The sequence below is a fragment of the Monodelphis domestica genome, chromosome 5, assembly GCF_027887165.1.
Source record: "Monodelphis domestica isolate mMonDom1 chromosome 5, mMonDom1.pri, whole genome shotgun sequence".
Lineage (NCBI taxonomy): Eukaryota > Metazoa > Chordata > Mammalia > Didelphimorphia > Didelphidae > Monodelphis > Monodelphis domestica.
In genome coordinates, this window is record NC_077231.1 from 155,488,829 (window position 1) to 155,509,182 (window position 20,354).

Here is a 20,354-nt window from a genome sequence, read left to right on the forward strand (position 1 = left end):
TATTCTGTGTTCACCTAATCTGCTTATAGTTTCCTTCTTTATATTCAGGTCATTCATGCATTCTGAATTTATCTTGGTGTAGGGTGTGAGATATTGAACCAAACCTAATCTCCTATACTGTCTTCCAATTTACCCTGAAGGTTGTTTTTTTTTTTTAATCAAATAGTGGGTTTTGGTCCCAAAAAATGGGATCTTTGGGCTTATCATAGACTCTTGCTGAGGTCATTTACCCCCTTTCTGTCTCTTAGGCAGTACCAAATTGTTTTTATAATCACTGCTTTATAGTATACTTTATAGTATAGTTTGAGATCTGGGACTTCAAGTCCTCCTTGCTTTGCACTTTTTTTTTTCATAATTTCCCTGGAGATCCTTGATCTTTTGTTCTTCCAAATGAACTTTGTTATGTTTTTTTCTAATTCAGTAAAAAAGTTTTTTGGTAGTTCAATGGGTATGGCACTAAATAAGTAAATTAATTTGGGCAGGATTGTCATTTTAATTATGTTAGCTCATCCTACTCATGAGCAATGAATGTTTCTCCAATTGTTTAGATCTAGTTTTAATTGTGTGGAGAGTGTTTTGTAGTTGTGTTCGTCTAATGCCTGTGTTTGTCTTGGCAGATAGATTCCTAAGTATTTTATTTTGTCTAGGGTGATTTTAAATGGAATTTCTCTTTCTAATTCTTGCTGCTGAATTGAGTTGGAGATATATTGAAATGCTGATGACTTTATTAAATAAATAGTTCTTTGATTTACAATTTTATTAATATCTCCTTTGGTTTTTAGGATCTCTAATTTAGTCTTCAACTAAGGATTTTTAATTTTCACTTTCTAGTTTTTAATTTGCATGCCCAATTCATTGACCTCTGCTCCCCCTAATTTGTTAATATATGAACTCAAGGATATAAATTTCCCCCTAAATACTGCTTTGCCTGCATCCCATAAGTTTTGAAAGGATGTATCATCATTGTCATTTTCTTCAATGAAATTATTAATTGTTTCTATGATTTGTTCTTGGACTAACCGGTTTTGGAGAAGTGTATTGTTTAATTTCCAATTAATTTTTTATTTACCTTTCCATATACCCTTACTAATTATTATTGTCATTGCATTGTGATCTGAGAAGGTTGCATTTATTATTTCTGCTCTTTTGCACTTGTTTGCAATGATTTTATGCCCCAATACATGGTCAATCTTTGTGAATGTACCATGTGCTGCTGAAAAGAAGGTGAATTCCTTTTTGTCCCTATTTATTTTTCTCCACATATCTACTAACTGTAATTTTTCTAAGATTTCATTCACTTCTCTTACCTCTTTCTTATTTATATTTTGGTTTGATTTATCTAATTCGAATAGAGGAAGGTTCAGGTCTCCCACTAGTATAGTTTTTCTATCTATTTCATCCTTGAGCTCCACTAGTTTCTCCTTTAGAAATTTAGATGCTATGCCATTTGGTGCATACTTGTTGAGTATGGATATTTCCTCATTGTCTATACTGCCTTTTATCAGGATGTAATTCCTTCTCTATCTCTTTTAACTAGATTTGTTTTTACTTTGACTTTGTCAAATATCACAATTGCGACTCCTGCCTTCTTTTTATCAATTGATGCCCAATAGATTTGGCTCCATCCTCTTACTTTCACCCTATGCATATCTACCTTCTTCATGTGTGTTTCTTGCAGACAGCATATGGTAGGATTTTGGATTCTAATCCATTCTGCTATTTGCTTGCATTTTATGGGTGAGTTCATTCCATTCACATTCAGAGTTATGATTACCAGCTGTGAATTTCCCAGCATTTTGATTTCTATTCCTGGTCCTGCCTTTTCTTCTTTCACTATTTCCTTCTACACCAATGTTTGTTTTTAATCAGTTGCCCTAGTTCCCTCCCTTATTTTACTTCCCTTTCTACCCCCCTCCCTTCTTATTTCTCCCCTTATTTTCTTTGCAAACTATCCACACCCTCTCCCTCCCTTGTACTGCTTCCCTCCCCACCAGTCCATTTGTTACCCTTCCAATCCCCTATAGGGTGTGAATCTATTCTCTGCCGCAATGGATTGGATTGTTCTTCCCTCTTTGGGTCAATTTCAAGGCACATAAGAGCTGAACATTTCCTGTCTCCAACTTCTTTATGCTTCCAGTGTATTGATGTTATCCCCCCTCCCACCATGAGCTTCTTTGTGACATATAAATTTACCCCCTTTTGTTTCTTTTCCCATTACATAGTATTAACCTCTTTTTTTAGCTCTAGTTGTATATATATATATATGTATATATATATATATGTGTGTGTGTATATATATGCATGTATATATATTTATGCATACATATATCTATATACCTATTTATGTCTTGTTATTTCATCCTATACAGTATGTCACTATTCTCTCTAAATGTAATTCTTCTAGCTACCCAGGTGATAACAGTTTTTTAGAGTTACCAATGACCTCTTTTCTTATAGGGATACATATCATTTTAACTTACTGAGTCTCTTAAAAAAGGGGTTTTTTTTTGGTTCTGTTTTGTTTTTCTTTTTTCTCTATTTTTAAATTACCTTTTGATGGTTCTCTTGAGTTCTGTGCTTGGACATCAAATTTTATGTTCAGGTCTGGTCTTTTCTTTACAAATGCTTGGAATTCTTCTATTTTGTTGAATGACCATACTTTACCCTGTAAAAATATAGTCAGTTCTGCTGGGTAGTTGATTCTTGGTTGTAGACCTAGTTCCCCTGCTTTCCGGAATATCATATTCCATGCCTTTCGGTCCTTCAGTGTAGATGCAGCCAGAGCCTATGTTATCCTCACTGTGGTTCCATTGTATCTGAATGACTTTTTCTTGGCAGATTGTAATATTTTTTCTTTGGCCTGATAGTTCTTGAATTTGGTTATAACATTTCTGGGTTTTATCAGTTGGGGATTAAGTACAGGAGGTGATCTGTGGATTCTTTCAATCTCCACTTTTCCCTCTTGTTCTATAATATCAGGGCAGTTTTCTTGAATAATTTTCTGTAGTATTATGTCCAGGCTTTTTCTTTTGTCATGGTCTTCTGGCCAGTGATTCTTATATTGTCTCTCCTCAAATGATTTTTCTAAATCTTCTGTTTTGTGAATGAGATGTTTCATATTTTCCTCAACTTTTTCATTCTTTTGATTTGGTTTATAGTGTCCTGCTGCCTTGTGAGGTCACTTAATTCTAATTGTTGTATTCTGGTTCTTAAAGATTGGATTTCATCCCTGGATTTTTGTTCATCCTTCTCCTTCAGCTTGGTTGGGCTGGATGTGCCCTGAAGCCAAAATCTCCTGGAAGGCTAGAACTCCTTCCCCGCCACCTGTGTTTGACACTGAGCCTGGCACAGCCCTGCCCACAAGGTACACTTTCCAGACTAGTGCCTTTGCCTGCCCAAAGGTTCCCACTGCTGCTGGAGGCTAGTTCTCTAGGTGGATGGGGGCGTTGGGGTCCTGGGACCTCCCTTCTGCCTTCCCCTTAAACCTGAGTGTTCTTGGATTCTGACTTTTGGGGGAGTACCTTTTGGATTGAGTCCAACAGGAGGGTTCCTTGGCTTTGTCTTGTTGTTGGGTTTGATTTTCAGTCTCCTAGGAGCAGTCAGTTTGTGATCGGTAAGGAAGGATTTTCAGAGTTCTGAACTTCTGGTGCTTCTAAACTGCCATCTTGTCTCTGCTCCCACTGCCCAATTTTTATAATTAGTAGCAGAGCCAGAAGTGAAGGCTAGAAGTGAATCCATGGGAGCTGAAGGACTCAACAAGTAAAATATCAGAGAGAGAGAAAAAAATGGGCCCAGGAGAAAACTGTGGGACACTTATGGTTAAAGAGTATGAAATGGAAGAAGGCTTAACAAAAGCACAGTGAAGGTGCAGTCATACAGGAGAAACAGGAGAGTGTACTCTCATGCAAACAGAAGAGAGTATCAAGTATAATATTCCAATCATGAAAATTACCATTCCCAATACTTCAAAAATCAGTCAAGATTTTTCCATTTTCTCTCAACTCACTCTCCTTTTAACCCCTCACGAACTGCCTTCCAATCTTATAATTCCATCAAAACTGCTCTTAAATGACCTCTTAGTTGCCAAATACAATGGCCTTTTCTACATCTGCCTCCTGCTTGACTTATCTGCAGCCTTTGGCACTCAATCACTTTTTATCTCTTGATTCTCTCTTCTCTGCATGAGGGTACTGTCTCCTGTTTCTCCTACCTGATTATGCCTTCTCTCTTTCTTTCTTGTGCCAAGCTCTCTTCCACATCATGCCCTCTAACCATCGGTGTCCCAACCAATTTTTTCCCATGGCCTTCTTTTCTTATATATAATATGTCATTTGCTGAGTAACCCAGTTCCTATTAATTCAATTAACATTCCTATGCTATTCTCACATCTACCTGTCCTCCCCCAACCTCTTGGCTGGCCACTAATCTCACATCTCCAACTATATTTTAGATACCTCCAAGTGGATGTCCAGTAGATATCTTAAACTTAACATGAAATAATTCTTTATCTTTCACCCAAAACTCTTCACCTCCTCCTAAATTCCCCGTTACTATAAGATAACAGCACTATTGCTTCAGACTCAAAACATAGAAATTATCCTTGAGTCTATACTATCTCTCCTCACCTCTCATATCCAATCTGGTCAGAATTTACTGTTTTAATCTTTGCAACATGCAAAGAATAAGCATATTCTTTCCTCTGACACTACCATCAGTATAGTGTAGGTCTTCATCACGTCACACCTGGACTATTTGTTGTAACTTGCTGGTGGATCTACCTGCTTTCTTTCTCTCCCCATTCCCAATCTATTTTCCATTTACCAACTAAAGTGATTTTCCTAAAGTGCAAGTGCAAGTATATTATCTACTAAATAAAATCCATTGGTTCCCTGTCATCTCCAATACCAAATAACATCCTACCTTTAGTCTACTTACACATTATTCTCTGACACTGGCCTCATCATAATTCCACATACAAGATAATACATCTCTTTGTTCTGGGCATTTTCTTCTGTCTGTCCTTCATTCCTGGAATGTTCTTCCTCTTCAATTCTACCTATTAGCTTCCTTAATTCCCAACTTAAATACCATCTTCTAAAGGAAGCTTTTTCCAACACTTCTTAATTGCCTTCTGTTAATCATTTATTTATCCTACATAAACTTTGTATATATTTTTTGCATATCATCTCCCCCATTATATTATGAGCTCCTCGAGGACAAAGATCATCCTCTTTTGCATCTTTTTTTTCCCCATTTTTGATAAAGATATCACTTGAAACTGACACAATATGCCACAGCTTGCTCTTCTGGTGCTGAAATTTTACTTTGGGCTCATTGCCAACTCAACCATATGAGCTACTGTATTGAAACCATTACTTACTATTGACCTTCTAAATTTCTGAAGTAGTGCTTAATCCATCAAGATAATGGACATGGGATGCTTTTACATATTGAATTCAGATCTACTCTTCATTCCTAGGATGGTATAATCAACATTCAATGCTGGATACTGTCCCAGTCCAATACTGCAATTATATCCCAAACAATTATTTCTTTAGTCTCAGTGTATTCCCTAGAGGACATGGGGAAAGGAAAGAAAGCAAGCATCTTCAAATAGTTGACAGATAGAAAAGTACAAGAGTGGAAATAGTTTCTTAATCAGTTTAGAGACACTTAATTAAGAATATATTCTGCTAATCATATTACTAGGCACTGAGGATCAAAGAGGGGCAAAAGCTAGTCCCTGCCCTCAAGAAACTCAAAATCTAATACAGGAAAACAGCATTTAAAAAGAATCAAATGGGAAATGATGAGATGGGTACAGTGGCTGTCCTCTTTAAATGAAGGAACTCAGAGGAGTTCTTCCTACTTACCCTCCACTCTATTTTTGATGAAAAATGAAGGGAAAATGTAGGGAAATTAAGGGAAGGTAGCCCGGGGTCCCCACCCTGGTCCAGTAGGGACATTAATCAGGATTCTCTTTTTAGCTATAATTATGCTAGGGAATTAAATTAAATCAAGCCAGACTCAATGGATAGAAAGGTAGGTTCATTTGGGAACAGAAAAGTTAGGGAAAGCTAAAGAAAATTTGATTTCCTGCAGCTATTCAGGGACCAAAGGCTCTCTCCTGGGAAAAGGCTCTTCTTCAGAAAAAGCCCCCAAATGAGCGCTTTCTTTTTTATACTTTCTCAGGCACCTCCCACAAAGAAAGTGGGAGGCGTCTGAGGAAGTTGGGGTAGAGAGTCCTAGGTGATTTAATCTCCCAGGGTTCAGAGCCATTTTAAGATGCACAATCCTTTCCACTCAGAAGAAAGAAGGAGCCCTAGGGTCAGGGAGATAATGTGGAGGTGTGAGTTTCAGAGTAGATATGATCCTATAGGAAAATCAGATTCCCAAAGGCATGATGAAAGTCCAGAGAAATGCATGTTAGTGATGGGAAATTATGAAATGACTGTCTTGGGTGCCCATTTCAAAAGTTAGTGGGTAGGCAGCTAATTCTACCTGGTTCAGTTGCCAATCTACATATGGCATAAAGCTCTAAATCTGTTGCCAATGTGAGTTACCAAAAATTCTTTCATCATTCATCATTCCAGGTCCTTTAGTGCTGAACCAAAATAATTGTAGCACATCAGAATGGGCTACAGGATGTCAGCTAAACTGTATCAGTACTTCAAGGGCATTATTCAAGCCTGACAACACATTGTGGGGGAGAGGAAAGGAGATATCAATTTCATCTGTTAAACAGAAAATTGATAGTGGTAGTTGCTATAAGACCAATAAATTTCTAATCATTTATAAATATTTTTTCCTTCTGAAATTACTCCCAGAGAAATTTTTCTATGAGCCTTTATCTTTTCATCCATGTCTTCAGATTCATTCTCTCACAAATAATGTATCTACCAATAATTAATCCTGTGGCTGAGCATTTGTGATCCTTCATAATCTGGTACCTTTCTACCTTTTTGGCCTTCTCTCATGCTACTTTCTGCCACTTGTGCTTCATGCAGCAAAACTAGGGTATTTGCTGTCCCTTGTAAAGATCTAGTGCTATCCTTCCCTCCCCTTTCCTTATATCATTCCCTATGCTTCTGATTCCAGTCTTACTTTTTCCCTTATAATACCCTACCCATATTTTAAGGCCAAATGCTAGATCTTTCATGAATTCCTGACTCTTGACCAGAAATTATCATGTTTTCCTTTGATGTCACATAGTTCTTTGTACCTCTCTGATTTCATCAGATTCAACTTAGAATTATAATTACTGGAAAGCTTTTTCTTTCAGAGGGTGGGAGGTTTCTAATTCTATGATACCATAACCAGAAGATGCAACTTCCAATGTGAAAAGTTCCTCTGCTAATGAAAATTGGTACCTTTCCCCATCTGTAGCTTACAATTTCTTGGAATCATTAATGGGCTTAGTAATTTATTCATAGATGTATAATTGCTAGATGTTGGAGGTAGAACCTGAACCAACCCTTTTTCACTCCAAGGGCAGGCCTCTGTCCACTATGTCCCAATTTATTGAATATGTGTGAACGTATGTGTGTGTCTTATTACTCTGGCTATGTTTTAAACTCCATGAAAGAAGGTAATTTGTCATTTCTGCCTATGTCCATGATAATGGTTTGTATATACTAGATGCTTGATAAGTGACTATTGATTAAATGTCTCTGTGCCTATGCTTTTCAAGGATGTGAATTGAAAAAGTCACTCTCCCCTAAGTTTTCTCCCTCTATTAAATAAGTTTTGATATTCCCCCCAAAGAATGGGGAGACTCAGACATACAAATTAAAAATATTGCTATAGGCTGCTCTTAAATTTAATCAAGGCTTAGTCATTTCTAGTTCAGTAACTTCTGTCATAATCTTTTGAATATCAAATTATCTCAATGTAAATGTCTCATATAAGTTGGTCTTACTGTTTGTGTACTTAGTCTGAGTTTTTCTTTATGATAACATTGGTAACAACTCTGGTTCAAAGAGTTACATTATTTTTTCTGTGGGTAAGGCATTTCATGTATATGATCTCTTTGGACTCTCCACTATGAATATTATTCTCTCCTTTTCAGTCTATTATAAAGCATTTATTCAATGCTTACCATGTATGCCAGATATTGTGCTAATTCTTAGAGATGCAAAGAAAAACAAATCTATAGTTCATGCCCTCAAAGAGCTCATGTTTTTATGGAGGAGATAAGATGCAAATGGCAATGGCTGGCATGTTGTAGCTGCTTAGTAAGTATTAAATGTCTCTGGTCCATGCTTTTCAAGAAAGTTATTAGAGGACGTCATTATCTCGCCTTACTAATCCCTTGTACCCTCTTCTAGTTGAGTGGTTCCTCCTAGAAAAAACATTTTAATAGAGATACCAATGCCAACCATATCATAATTCCTTTCCAGACTGTACTCATGACTCTCCACAAGACTTCCTCAGTCATCATGTGATGAAATCAATTAGTGTACTGGAGTCAACTCCTAGGGCTTGTGAAAGCTGATTGTTAAATTTTCAGCATGAGTAATAGATTTAGGAAAATAATAGATAGGAATTTTTTCTCTAATATAAGCAATATATGTCTTCTTTTCCACCATGATGAACATGGAAATATGTATTACATGTATATATATGTATATATATACATATATATAATCTATATCATATTACCCACCCTCTTAGGGAGGGGAGAGGGAGAGGAAGGGGACAGGGAACATGGATTTCAAAATATCAGAAAATAAATATTAAGAAAGTGAATTGAGATATAATCTGGAAAAAACAAAATTTATTTAAAAATATATATAACAAAAAGACCATCTTGTAAAAGTTATTTTCAGCAGCTCTTTTTGTGGGAGCTGAGAACTGGAAACTGACAGAATGTTCCTCAATTGGGGAATGGCTGAACAAGTTATGGTGTATGATTGTAATGGAATATTATAATGTTATGAGAAATGGAGAACAAGACAATTAAAATATAACTGGAAAGACTTACACAAAATGATGCAAAGTGAAGTGAGAACAACCAGGAAAATGCCATATACAGTAATAGCAATAAAGTAAGATAATCAACTGTGAGGAACTTAACTATTATGAGTGCTGCTATGTTCCAGGACAGTTTCAAGGGACTTATTATGAAAATGACTATCAACTTCATAGAAGGAAATGAAAGAGACTGAATGTAGATTGAAGCACACCATTCTTCATTTTATTCCTCCAGGGACCTTTTTCTAGTATAGGAGATATGTACCTTCTTTCACAACATGACAAATATGGAATAATGTATTGTGTAAAAGCACATGTACAACCTATATCATATTACCTGCTGTCTTGGGGAAGAGAGAAAGGCGAGAGGGAGGAGAATACATGGATTATAATCTGAAAAAATGTATTTTTAAAAATACCTTATATAAAACCAAAATATGATGAAACATATATTAATGACACTATGTACCAGGCAGTGTGCTAAATTCTGGACAAAGAGAGTCAAAAGAAAATCCTTGTCCTCCAAGAGTTTATAATCTAATGGACTACACAACATGCTAACCAGTATGTAAAAATCAATTGATCTAGAAGATAAATAGGAGATAATTAACAGAGATAACACTTTAATCAAGAGAGTTTAGAGAATGCTTCCTGTAGGTGGGATTTTAGTTGGAATTTAAAGGAAGCTAGAGATGTCTGTAGTTAGAACATAGGAGGGAGAACATTCTTGACATGAGGAATAGTCAAGGAAAAAGTCCAAAACTGAGAGAGGAATTTCAGGGATAAAGGTATAAAAAGAGATTGAAAAGGGGAAAGGGGAGTAGATTATGAAAGGCTTAAATGATAAACAGAGGATTTTGTACTTTCCCTGGGAAATAAAAGATAATAATTAGAGTTTATTGAGTGGTGGTGAGCAGGGTGACATAATAAGTCTTATGTTTTAGGAAAATCGTTTTAGAGACTAAAAGGACAAAGGAGTTGAGTGGGTAGAGACTTGAAACAGGCAGATTCTCCAGCTGGCTATCATAGCAATCCAGGCCCAAGTTAATGAAAGCCTGTACTAGAGGAGGTAGAAATGCCACAGAGGAAAAGGGGTGTATTCTTGGGGATATTACAAAGATAAAATCGGTAGGCCTTGGCAACAGCCTAGGGTTAGTAATTTTATGAGTAAACTAAATCTGGTATGGGCCAAGCTGATATAAGTATAATAAAATTATCGGTGGTTAAATTGATACATAGGCAGTGGATGGATGTCAGGAAACAACTCTTATTTATTTCTATGAGGAGAGGCAGGGCCAGGAGACAGGATGTAGGAATAGGACAGGAATCTCTTAAACCTAACACTAAGATTTCTTTATAAAATACCCCCCAAAAAAAACTGTTCCTCGCAGAGCTTCTTCTTTGTCTACCAAAGTAGACCTGTGCTTATTTGTTTAAAATTTCTTTTTGATTAAAAATGAACTTCTATTTTATTAAGCTATGCTAAATATGAATAAATGAACTTTAAATATATAGTAAATATATATATGTATATATATTTATAAAAATGCATTTTTATATATATATATACTATAAATATATAGTAAACTCCTAAAGAAAAATGTTTAATCTTCAGAGAGAAAATAAAGCAATTTGTCTCTCTCTTCAGAAGTGAGAGGAAGCAAACTGTCATCTCATTTCACAAAAACTGCTCTTCAGCTCCCCCTCTAGTGAAAAGGAGAAAAGCTCTCAGTAAACACTTTCTCCATTAAGTATATATCTCAACTCTCAAATAAACAGTATCTAGTCACTAAAATCTTCTTTTTCTCTCAGTGAATAGACCAAGCCACCTGCTCTCGAGAGGAAGTCCAGAGTGGCCCAGAACTCTCCAGCTGCCTCTTCTTTATCCTAAGCCTCTTAAAGGGATCCCTGAAAATTCTGTTTGTCTTACTTCTTAAAGGGGACAGTGTAAAAGTGGACAAACCCTTTTAAACCTGAAACCTGTTTTTAATGAAAGCTAAATAAATCCTTATCACAACATTGAGCAATATGGAGGGTGAGCAATTACAAGGAATCCAGGATAACTCTTAAGTTGTCAGTTGGAGTGATGGGCAAGATGGTGTTGCCCTCTATAGTAATAGGGAAGGGGGGGTTTTTAAGGGGAAAAGGTTATGAGTTCTGTTCTGGACATGTTGAGTTTATGATGTCTGCTAGATATTCAGTTGAAGGTATCTCAAAGGCAGTCAGAGACAACAGAGTTGAGGTCAGCAGAAAGACTGAATTGGGAAAGGTAGATTTGAAAATCCTCAACATAAAGATGGAAGCTAAATCCATGGGAGCTAATGAGGTTAACAAGCTAAGTAGTACAAAGAGAAAAGAAGTAGTCCCAGGGCAGAACCCTGAGGGAAAAGATCAAAGGGAGGATTCAGTGAAGGAGGCAGAGGAAGAATGGCCAGATAAGTAGGAGGTGAGCCAGGAGAGAGAAGCGTCCCCAAAATCCAGAAGGAGGAGAGAGTATCAAGGAGGAGAAAGTGCTCAACCTTGTCAAATTATACAGAGTTGTCAGGCAAAATGAAGATAGAGAAAAGGTCAATGATTTAATTAATTATGGAGAGAAAGTTTTAGTGCAACTGATTCCACCATTATAAGGCCAGAATAAGATAGAGAAAATGGATAAACTTAACTGTATATGGTCTTTTGGCTTTTTCTCTGTAAAGGACATAAGAGAAATAGATTAACAGTAGCATAAGAAGAATCAAATGAGAATGTTTTTACAGGAGAGGATAGACATAGATTTACTTGTTGGCAGTAGGAGGGAAAGAGTGAGTGATTGAAAATAAATAAGAGAGAGGGGATGACAGAAAGGGATGTTAGATGAGATGGGATAGAATGGGATCTCTTGAATAAGTAGAGGGGTGAACCTTCTTAAAGACTAAGGCCTCTTCATCATATGAAGTAGGGAAGAATAAAGAGAAAGAGGCAAAAGGCACTACAGTAATAGGAGATAAAGCAGAAGAGAGAAAAGGGAATTTACAATGAATGGAACCAATTTCTTTTTCTGTACAATAAAAATCAAGGTTCTTAGCTGCTCATAGCCTTTCCCTTTTATTGGGTGCTTCCTCACAGAATTTCCATTTTACAGCTTTGAGACAAAATATTTATTCTTCCATAAGCTACTCTAGACCCTTCAAACATTTTCTACAATGTCAAAATGCTAACTATTTTAATCTCTCCTCCCTCCACTTCTTTTCAGTTTCTTTTTTATGTGTTGTCTTCCCCATCAGAACTGAAGTTCATTGAAGACAGGGACAATATTTTTTTTCTTTGTGTATTTGTATTCCTAACTCTTGGCACAGTGCCTGACATACAGTAAGTGTTTAATGAAAGCTTCTTGACTTGTTAACTTGATAATGATGCATACAAATATATTCAGTAAAAATAGAAGCAATTTTGGAGAGGAGGCATTAACAATGGAGAAGGAAGCAGTGGCTGAAAAAAGAACTAAAGGTGAGTGTTAAACTGAATTTAAAGAGAAATAGAAGAGGCGGAGAATTTTAGGCCTGGGAGAATGCTGGTATATATACAAATAGTCAGGAAATAAAGTGTTATGTTATAGGGATTTCATTTTAATTCGTTTGTGTGGCATTTAGTAAAGTATAAGAACAATGAAAGAGAAGAGTAAAAAAATATTCCATAATTATTCTTCTAGGTAATAGTAAGACACTGAAGATTTTTGGGAGGTAGTGGAATGTACTTTAGGGAAATTATTTGAACATCTAAATGAAGGATGGATAGATTAGAGTGAAGAGAGGAGCTAAAGAAATGAACCAGAAGGCTGTTGATAAAGTTCTGGCATGGAATGCTAAGGTCCTGTATCAAGGTGGAAACTGTAAAACAGAAATAGGTTCAGAGAAATACAAGGACTTTCCTTTGGTCACATAGTTCATAAACCATATATAATCATATATAATTACATGCGTAATTATATATAAATTTGATCTCAGTATGAACAAATGAGGTAATATGATGTTAGATCACTCTCAAAATGGCTGGTCTCCAAAAAAAAAAAAAGATGGAATATGGGCATCATTATTGACATTTTAGCTAATTGTTCTGAATCAAGATTTAAGCTATTATATAAAGGAAAAAACTGGAACATTCCCACATTATTTAGGGACTTTCTGGCCTATTTTACTTAAATTTTCCAAAAATAATGAAGAAAACTGAACTGCAGAATCAGTCCTTTCCTATAATTTACTAACAACAAGGGTCTTGCTTTGCTGGAATGAATGAGAAACTATTCAAACATAGATTAGGAAAATAGATTTCCCCTATTATTGACTCACATTGTCATTTATTACCAGGATGGAAAGGATGACAATCTTAATTGAAAAATAATCTTAGGACATGATCAAAAAAGTTCTCTAAAAGAATAGTTACAGTTAACAAATTTGTTCCAAATTATTAATTAAGAGGGATAAAAGTTAAACTAAATCTGAGTTTTCACTTAATATGTAGCAAATTGTCAAAGATGACAAATGATGGAAATAGTCATTGGAGAAGTTATGGAAAGACAGACACACTAACACATTGTTGGTGAGCTGTGTTTTAGTTCAGCTGTTTGGGAAAAAATTAGAAGGATGAAATAATTGGTGAAAAAGTATTTATTAATTGCATATTATGTTCCAAACACTTTGTTAACCATTTGAGAGACAAACAATAAAGATTGTTTTTATCCTCAAGGAGCTTAAATTATTAGAGAGATATATGACAAATATAAGAGAGAAGAGGGCAGCTAGTTGTCTCAGTGGATTGAGAGTCATGCCTAGATATGGGAGATTTGGGGTTCAAATGTTGCCTTAAACACTTCCTGATTGGTGACCCTGGACAAGTCACCTAACCCCCATTGCCTAGCCATTAATACTCTTCTGCCTTAGAAGCAATACCCAGTATTGATTCTAAGATGGAAGGTAAGTGTTTAAAAAAATATATGCCTACATAGACATACATATATGCATATGTATACATATGTATGAGTAAGAATAAGTATATATATATATATATATATATATCCTATGTAGGAAGTATATTTATATGGATATAACAGAAGACAAAAGACTTCTTCAGGAGGTGATGATCAACAAACATTTATTTAAACCTACATTTTGTAAGACATAATCCTCTGTTAAGTCTATATGTAGGTAGATATGGTAGTATCTGGTAGAATACAATGTTACAAAGAAAATTAAAAGGTATCGATTTTAAAGAGAGGTAAAGAGGACCCTAAGAAAACTTCTCAAATATTGATCCTTGTGACTTCTGATCCTTGTGTTACTTTAAGACAGGAAGAGTTATTAGATACTGAAATTAAATTGATTATTATGTAAGATTTGAAGAATTTTCCTATTTACACATTTAAAGTGAAAGATTACCATTTCTGTAGTTATTTAGGTGTGGTCTTACCTCTCAACCTTCGTTTAAATCCTATGATTTTTTTTTTGGCCTTCTTATATGAATTTAAAAATAAGGTTTCAAAGTTGAGGCTACTGCATTCAAATACAATGTATTTTCTTAGAAAATAAAGGGTCAATTTTATGAGTAGAATTTCTTTCCTATATAATAAATAAAATGATGCTATAAAATGTTTCACTTTTTTATTCTCTTCATTTGATTTGAATTTCATTCTATTCCATTCTGTAAGCATTTATTGGGCCGTTTTGTATTCCCAACTCTGTTTTAGAAGTGTGGAAAAAATAAATTGAACTGGCCTGTGACATTTTTTCATTAATTTATAGAAAATTATAATAATTTTTTTATATTGTGTTATATTTAAATTATTTTCTTAAGCATTTCCAACTACATTTAAAATATCTAAATGTTACAATTTTAGATCTAATTCCTCTCACTTTCAATTTTTCCCCATCTATTGAGAAGACAAGTGATATACGAATCATGTCTATGAAATTAAGCATCATATATTTCCATATTATATTATAAAAAGCATGAAAAATAGAGAATGTGAAAAGTTATTATAGTTTAATTTGTACTATAAGTTTAGCAATTCTATTTCTGTAGGTGAATGAAATTTTATTTCATATGTCCTTTATAATTATTTTGGATCGTTGCGTTGATAAGAATAGCCAAGTCTTTTGAAACTGATCATTGTTACAATATTGTTACTGTTTATAATCGTCTCCCAGTCCTCCTACCTTGATTCCACATCAACTTATAAAATTTTTCTGGAAACCATCCTGCTCCTTATTTCTGAAAACACAATAATATGCTGTCACAATTATAGACCACAATTTGTTTAGCCATTCTTCACTTGATGGACATCTCTTCAGTTTCCAATTCTTTGCCTTTACCAAATGAGCTTTTATACATATTTTAGTACATACAAATAGATCCTTGTTCCTTTTATCCCTTTTGGATACAGACATAGAGGTAGTATTTCTGAATCAAAAAGGTATGCAAGTTTTATTGCTCTTTGGGCATAGTTTCACATTGTTCTTCAGAATGGTTGGACTAATTCACAAGCCTACTAAAAATGCATTAGTATTCCTATTTGTTATGTACCTTTTCTGTCATATTAAATAAAATGATAGGTGTAAGGTAGCATCTCAGAATTGCTTTAATTTGTATTTCTCTAATCAAAAGTGATTTGGAATATTTTCCCCCTATGACAATAGATAGCTTTAATTTTTTTTTAGTGAAAAATGCCTGTTCATATCCTTTGACCATTTATCAAGTGGGGAGTGACTTTTATTTTTATGAATTTGGTTTAGTTCCCTAAATATTTGAGAAAACAGGCCCTTATCCAAGAAATCTGCAGTAAAAATTTTCAGATTACTTCATGGTATATAGTATCATTTAGCAAAATGTAGTTTCACTGATTATCTTTTAAAATTAGATCTATTTTGGATTTTGCTTATTCAAGATCATGATTGCTACCCATCCCCATCTTTTTAAATTTCATCTGAAATGTAATAGATTCTGCTATAGTCCCTTATTTTAACTCTGCATTTGTCTTTCTGTTTTGAGTGTGTTTCTTATAAAGAGCATATTGTTGGATTCTGGTTCTAATTCATTCTACTATCTGCTTCTGTTTTATGGGTGAGTTCATTCCATTCACATTCACAGTTATGACTACTAACTATGTATTTCCCTCTATCTCTTTTTTTCTGTTTAGCCTTCTTTCTCTCTTTTTTCTTCTTTCTCTTCTGTTTTCCTTCTGACCCCCACCTCACTTAATCTATTATCTCTTTTATTACCCCTCCCCTTTTCTTATCTTTTTTTCTACTTCCAGTTTGGGTAAGAATGATTTTTATACTCTACTGGATATGTGCATATAGTGTATAAATACTCTTCTCTTTTTTAATAAGTTCTCATGAGAGTGAGGTTCAAGTGTTTTCCAGAAGCCCCTTCTCCTCCACTGTAAACCTTCTTTGATTGTCTTTTATGTGAGAGAATTCCCCTGAATGCCCCTCTCCCTTCCACTTATCCCCATTCCTCGAGGATATATATTCCTTTCTAACCCCTTCATTTAAAACAAAAATCAATTATGCCCTTGACTTAGAAGTTCTGGAATTTGGATACAATAATCCTAGGAGTGTTCATTGTTGAATGTATTGTAGGAGGAAATAGGTAAGTTCTTTCAACTCCTATTTTGCTTTCTAGATCTTAGGTATCCAGATAATTTTCTTTGATAATTTCTTGAAATGTAATATAAAGGCAATCTTTTTAGTTATGGCTTTATAAAGCAATAATTCTGAAATTATTTTTCTTTGACCTATTTTCCAGGTTGGTAATTTTTCCAGTTATTTCACACTTTCTTATTGTTTTTTTTTACTTTAATCGTTTCTTGATGTCTCATAAATTTTACACATGACCAAATAAAAATTTTAAGGAATTATTTTCTTTGCTGAGCTTTTGTTCTTTTTATTATCTTTGAGTATCTGCTTTTTCAGGAGTTCTTTAGTGGATTTTTGTCGATCCTTTTAAGTTGTTATTTTGTACATCTTTGCTTTTTCTATTAAGCTGTAAGTTCTCTTCATTATTTTTTGTATGGTTCTCATTTATTTACCCAATTTTCCCTCTGTCAATCTTATTTCTATAACTCAAGAAATTTTTGCTGGGCTTATATCCATTTTTTCTTTAAAGTATTGTTTGTAGCAAATTTCATGCTGTTGTGTTCTTCCAAACCTATCTTGATTGTTTCTGCCATCATATTGTCCATTTTAGTGTGTATGATTCTCTGTGTTTTTCTATATGTGCTCATTTCCCCAGTCTATTATTTCTCCCTGAACTTTATCTTAAAATTGGCATCTGCTCATTTGTGTGTGGGGAGGCATTGTCCCAAGATTCAGGCTTCTTAATGATACTGTTTTCAGAGGTTTGATAAATTTTTTATGCCTCCAAGTTTGTGTATTCTGGGTAGCAGTATGGTCACTACTTTTGTGTACTATAATCTGTTCTTTTTTCCTTTTTTTTCCCATGAAAGGCTTTTGCTCCCCTGTAGCTATATTAACTGGTGCTCTTCCTCTCTTCCCTGGAAGCTCAGGAATTTGGGCCATTACTCCATTGTGACAGATTGCAGGCACTCCTCTCTTCCCTGGAACTGGAGCCCTGTCACCCCAAACTTCATATGGAGGATACATTTATCAAGCAATACCAGTCACTGTGCATAGTGTTGTCAGAGTCCTTTGTAATCTCTTTCTGACCAGTTGTCTGACCCTCTTGCTATATCTAGACTATGGGGTACCAAAGCTGCTTCTGCTATTAGCTGAGCTTTTTCATGGGTCCTGTGACAAGGAAATCACTTTAAAAGACTGATATATATTAATTTAAGGTCGCCAAGGAATTCAGCTATGTAATTCCTAAATGAAAACTCAAGTCAGCAGTCAACCTTTTATGGAGTTTAATTACAAACAGGAGGAAGAAAGGTATGAGAGAGAGAGAGAGAGAGAGAGAGAGAGAGAGAGAGAGAGAGAGAGAGAGAGAGAGAGACAGAGAGAGAGACAGAGAGAGAGAGACAGAGAGACAGAGAGAGACAGAGAGACAGAGAGAGAGACAGAGAGAGAGAGAGAGAATGAGAGAGAGAGAGAGAGAGAGAGAGAGAGAGAGAGAGAGAGAGAGAGAGAGAGAGAGAGAGAAAGGGGAGAGAAGGGCATAGGGCTTAAATACCCCCTCTGTTTAGGCTGGGCCAAAAGGCCCAAGCCCTTAGATAGCTGAGGCAAAGAAAAGAGATCAGTCCCTATCACTCATGTGACCAAAATGGAGAAACAGTCTCAGGGGCCTCCACCTCCAGCTTCCTTCAGAGCAAGCTTCTCAGAGCACAACCTCTCAGAGCAAAACCTCTCCAACCACCTCTCAGTTCTCAGACCCTGCTATCTTTAAGGAAACCATCCAAGTTCCCTCCCCTCAGTTCTCACATCTACCCATCACTGCCCATGTCTTCCCTGTGCCAATGGTGGCTCTAGCTTAACCCAGGACTGCCCAGAGGTCTGTGGCTTTCCACATGTCTGTTGAAGGTCATATTCTCAAATAATTAAATCTTGATCCTTTGCTACAGCCCTTCCTAAATCCTGTTACCCTGAGCAGGGTGGAGATTGGAAGTTCCAAGACCTGGTTCTGTCATTCCAAGTATCTCTATTGTATCAATTCTAAAATCAATCATGACTCAAAGAACTTCCTGTTCTATGCTTAAGCATAGGTCAAAGCCCTTTCCATTGTTCAGCAAAAGGTTTCTGTCCTAAAGTAATCTTAAGTAGGGAGGAGAAGGAACCTCCCATGCCAATGGGGTTCACATTCCAATAGAGTTCCCACTATCAGTAGGAAATTCTTCAAGTATGAAATTTCCCAATGGTGAAATTTCCAACATTTATAAGTCTAATAAATTTTAAGGTTTACAGTCCACAGCTGGTGGTGTATCTATGTCTACCCCTGGTCAGCTCCAACTGGTGTCAGAGACCTCTCCTGCCAATATCCTAAGTTTTGGCCTGGAAAAGTGTCTCATCCTAACATTTTCTTGCTTTTGCCCCTTCAAAATTGATTTTACCCATTTAAAAATAATATTTTTTTGAGAGATTTATTGAGAGAAGTTGACTGGATTGCTACCTTTACTCAACTCTACATGGCTCTGTAATTATTTTTTAATTCCCATCCCTTCTCTCTATTAGCACTATTCCTTACACATGGTGATCTCAATATTAAAAGTTATATATTTTGAACAAGATATTGTTATTCATTCTCTGTGAGTTGTATTTTCAGGTCAGTCAGATTCCAATGTCAAGAGTTTTTATTTCTTGGAATTGTAACAAATATAAGATTTAAAGAAAGAAGTATGTGATTTAGGCCTGGAAAGATAAACCCTATGTACAAATGAAAACATACTAATTACTCTGTTCTTTGTTTTTCTTTCTATCTCTACTTTAGCTTCATGGAATCGTACTACTCATCACCCTGACCACTATAATATATACTTTCCTAGGAAAAAACTAAAAACTAAAAACAAATTCGTCAAGTCTCTATGTTATGAGTGGTATATACTTCTTTAATCATGGCAACTTCACAGAATTCCCAAGCAATCAGTGTTTTTAAGATTTTTGTGGGTCTGCTCAAACTGAATTTCTAGTGCTCACTCATGTTACCCAGAATTATGTCAGTAAACTGTAAAGGTTTTAGGAATAATAAGCCACCCAGGATTTTATGAAGGGCTTCCATGTTCAGTTTTGCCTAAGGCAAATTGGTGTGTCATCACTATACTAGAAATTAAGCTCTGTCTGTTGACAACAATTACTTGTGTAATTTGCTAAATCCCAGACTAGAATTTTTAGACAATGTCCATGATTAAAGACAGCACCATGGAAACATTGGACTTCAGGAAATTTTGCATATACATTTGCAAGGGTGATAGTCTTCTTCCTCTGGAACAATGGAATGAATAAATTAGAAGAGTTGACAAACTCAAAAAATCTTTGCTTCTTGCAGGAAAGGTTAAGTATAGTTTTTGATATGTTTAAATAATAGCTATAGCTTTGTATTAAAAACATAAATATATATTCTTTACTTAACTGTCAGTTTTAGGTGAATGAACTGTTTTTTTGTTTGATCAAGGACCTGATTTTCACATTTTAAAAGATCAGAATATTTGCGTACTTATTTATAATCCCCAAATCAAAGAGGTGAAGGGAAAACACTGTTTACAAGTTTTCATAGTGAGTCTGGAGAAGCTAATTTTCAAGAAATGAAACCTCTGGAAAATAATTTGATTTAGCTACTAAAAAATAAATCTTGGATGTTTTTTTGAGAACCTGCAGACCATAACATTGATCACTTTCATTTTTTTTCATAAAAATACTCTGCAGATTTGTAATTTTGTGAGCTCCAACCTAATTAATCTA

The 20,354-nt window shown here is 35.3% G+C and overlaps 1 long non-coding RNA gene across 1 annotated transcript in view; it reads left to right on the forward strand.

Moving 5' to 3' along the window:
* Positions 1-3,207: 3,207 nt before the first annotated feature.
* The window catches only part of LOC130454573 (uncharacterized), a 70,400-nt gene continuing 53,253 nt past the window's right edge, over positions 3,208-20,354 (forward strand). The window contains exon 1 of the long non-coding RNA XR_008912225.1: positions 3,208-3,364. This is a non-coding gene — a long non-coding RNA (uncharacterized LOC130454573). The remainder of the gene's footprint in view (positions 3,365-20,354) is intronic.